Genomic DNA, 3905 nt, shown 5'->3' on the forward strand with positions numbered 1-3905 from the left:
TAGATATGTGTCATATGGGGGGAAGTGGGGCGGCGGATTGGGGGAGGGGGGTTTTCACTTTGAGGGGTAAAAACTATAACTATTGCACTGTGTTGTACATCTGAAACTAATTTTAAAAATGTTTATTTCACAATAAAAAATAAAAAATAATTATGTGTTTATAAAGCCTTTGCAATTAAATATCAGCTTATAATATTTTTTCCTGAAAAGTTTTCACAGTGAATGTCATATAACTGTCTTGGTGGCATTTCTATGTTAATTTGGTGCCAAATCACAGGCCTCCCCTCAATGAACACATTGTACTTTCCTTGAATTTTACCGGTTATTATTTAATCTTAAAAAAAATGAGAGCAGAATGGCTTAGCAACTGTTCTGAAAAACTGGAATAATCTGAGGCCAAGAAAACAGTGTTATCAGAGAGAACTGATTTTATTTTGCTGGCAAAAGAAGCCAAATATAATCTAATACAATAAATAAATGGAGACCTATATTGTGTTCTTAGGTTGGAAGACTCAATATTGCCATGATGTTAATTCTGCAAAATAATATAATGTATCTAGCACCGAGTAGGTGCACCTACCATGCACTCAGTGAATTGTTCCTCTTGTTAATATTTTAAAATCAGAAGGTTATATAAAACAGAAGTTACACACTTTTGACAGTAACCAATTAAAATTTGAGAACAGTCTCGAACTCAGAAGTACACTAGAGTAGAAATATGGAGACTTAGTTGTAGTTCAACTGTGTCAGCATTTTAGTTTTGTGATATTGTGATAAGTCATCTCACCTCTCTGGGCTTGAGTTTCTAACTTACAAAATCAGGTGGTTAATAGATGCTCACTGTTCTTTAACTTCTAATACTTACTTATGACACAGAGGGTTTAATATCAAATTTATTATCATCATTGTGTTGAAGAACACTATAAAATGTTTCATAAATGCAGTCAAGTGTGAATGTTTTGTCTGAACTATTTCAGATAATTGCTTTAACTATCAGTTGGCATTATAGATCTGTACATGGTGTGTTAGTAATTTCAAAAAAATAAAAATTAATAAAATCCCCAGAAATTTGTACTTTCCCAAATCAGATAACTAAGCATAAGCAAATAACTCGTTTTTATCGTCCTCTGATTTAGACTTTCAAGGCATTCGCAGGGCAGATTATAAATTTATAACTGCAAAGTAGTATTTTTTTTTTGCAATACCCTCCTTACTCACCTGATCTGGCCCAAATGACTTCTTTATTTACTCAAAGATAAAGGAAATATTGAAAGGAAGACATTTTGTTGACATTCAAGGCATCAAAAGTGATACAATGGCAGCTCTGATGGCCATTCCAGAAAAGGAGTTCCAAAGTTCCTTTGAAGAGTGGACTAGGCAATGGTGTTGGTACACAGCTTCCCAAGTGGAGTACCTCGAAGGTGACCATAGTGATATTCAGCAATGAGGTATGTAGCACTTTTGCTAGGATGAGTTCATGAACTTAATTGTCCGATAGTGTGTGTGTGTGTGTGTGTGTGTGTATACATATTTTTTTGTCAGACAGGTACTAGATTCATTAGGGCAATCACTTCATAAGTTATATAAATGTCTAATCACTGTGTTGTACACCTGAAACTAACATAATATTGTATGTCAACTGTAATTGAAAAATAAAAAAATTATTTTAAAAAGATTCAGTTGAAACAAATACATTTCATATTATTTATTTATAGCTGGATACAACTTACCTTAAAGCTTAGTAGCTTAAAACAATAAATATTTATTGCTCATAATTTCTGTTTGTCAGGAATTCAAGAGCAGCTTAAGTGGGTGTTCTTGGCTCAGGGTGTCTCATCTTGCAGTCAAGATATTGGCTGGGGCTGCAGTCTTTTGAAAGTTTAACTGGACCTAGAATTTGCTTCCAACATGACTCATTCACATGACTGTTGGCAGGGGGCCTCAGTTCCTCAGACATAGGCCCCTATGTAAGGCTGTCACATCTCATGACATGGAAACTGGCTTCTGCCAGAGCAAATGATCTAAGAGCATTTATTTACGCTACTATGGTTGTGGAATTTTTGTTTTTAATACCGAGCCTTGCAAACCACATGCCATCACTTCTGTTACATTCTATTTGTTATACAAGTCAATCTTATTAAATGTGGGGGGGCCCTACCCAGGACTGTGAATGCTGGGACGTGGAAATTATTTGGGGGGTTATCATGGAGGCTGGGTACCACAATCCCTTTGAATCAAAACCAGATATTCCTTAACTGTTTAGAGACTTACTACCGTGCTTACTATCAAGAAATTCTACCTATGTTCTCTGTAATCAGGTTTTTTTCTTTTAGTTATTTTTTATTATGAAATACACATTTTTCTGTAATCAGTTTTGCTCTCTTTTAGTTTTCAAACAGCTTGTCCATTTACCATCATACTTGACTGCTACAACAGTCCTTGAATCTAAAAGTAGGATTAGAATTTTTGGTTGAGAAATTATACATATTTTTAAATTAAAATTTATTGGGGTGACAATGGTTAGTAAAATTACATAGGTTTCAAGTGTACAATTCTGTAATACATCATCTATATATCACATTGTGTGTTCACCACCCAGGGTCAGTTCTTCCATTACCATATATTGGATCCCCTTTACCCTCATCTACCACCCTTCTTCCCCCTTCCCCTCTGGTAACCACTAAACTATTGTCTGTGTCTATTAGTGTTTGTTTCTTTGTTTGTTTGTCTTGTTTCTTTGTTGCTTTCAGTTTTACATCCTACATATCAGTGAAATCATATGGTTCTTGACTCTGTCTGACTTATTTCGCTTAGCATAGTAATCTCAAGATCTATCCCTGTTGTCGCAAATGGCACTGTTTCATCTTTTCTGATGGCAGAGCAGTATTCCATTTTGCATATATACCACATCTTCTTTATCCAATCATCTATCAAAGGTCACTTTGGTTGTTTCCATGTATTGGTCACCATAAATAAAGCTGTGTGAATATCAGGGCACATTTTTCTTTACGGATAAATGTTTTCAGATCTTTTGGGTATATACCCAGGAGAGAGATTGCTGGGTCACATGGTAATTGTATTCTTAAATTTTTGAGGAACATCTACACTACCTTCCATATTGGCTGCACCAATCTGCATTCCCACCAACAGTGTATGAGGGTTCCTTTTTCTCCATAGCCTCTCCAACACTTATTATTTGTCTTGTTGATGATAGCCATTTTAACTGGTGTGAGGTGATATCTCATTGTGGTTTTGATTTGCATTTCTCTGATGATTAGTGATGTTGAGCATTTTTTCATGTCTATTGGCCATCTGTATGTCCTCTTTGGAGAAATGTCTATTCAGGTCCTATGCCCATTTTTAAATTGGATTGTTTGTTTTTTTGTTGTTGAGTTATTTGAGTTCCTTATATATTTTGCATATTAGCCCCTTACTGGAGGTGTTGTTTGCAAAAATTTTCTCCCATTCGGTTGGTTGCCTCTTTATTTTGTCGATGGTTTCTTTTGCTGTGCAGAAGCTTTTAAGATTGATACTTGCATAGTCCCATTTATTTACTTTATCTTTCATTTCCCTTACCTTTGAGGTCAAATTCATAAAATCCTCTGTGAACCCAACGTCCATAAATTTAGTACCTATGTTTTCTTCTATGCAGTCTAATGTTTCAGGTCTTATATTCAGGTTTTTTATCCATTTTTAGTTAATTTTGGTACGTGTTGACAGATAACAGTCTAGTTTCATTCTTTTTTTTTTTTAAGATGTTTTTATTGGGGAATTGGGGGGATGGGAACAGTGCTGGGGAATTGGGAGAAGGGGAACAGACAAGTTGCTGTCGTTTTGTTCTTCAATCTAGTTGTGGAGGATGTTGCTTCACTGGCCCAAGTTGGCACCATCATTGCGCTCTTCTC

Source organism: Hipposideros armiger, unplaced genomic scaffold (assembly GCF_001890085.2).
Source record: "Hipposideros armiger isolate ML-2016 unplaced genomic scaffold, ASM189008v1 scaffold_630, whole genome shotgun sequence".
NCBI lineage: Eukaryota > Metazoa > Chordata > Mammalia > Chiroptera > Hipposideridae > Hipposideros > Hipposideros armiger.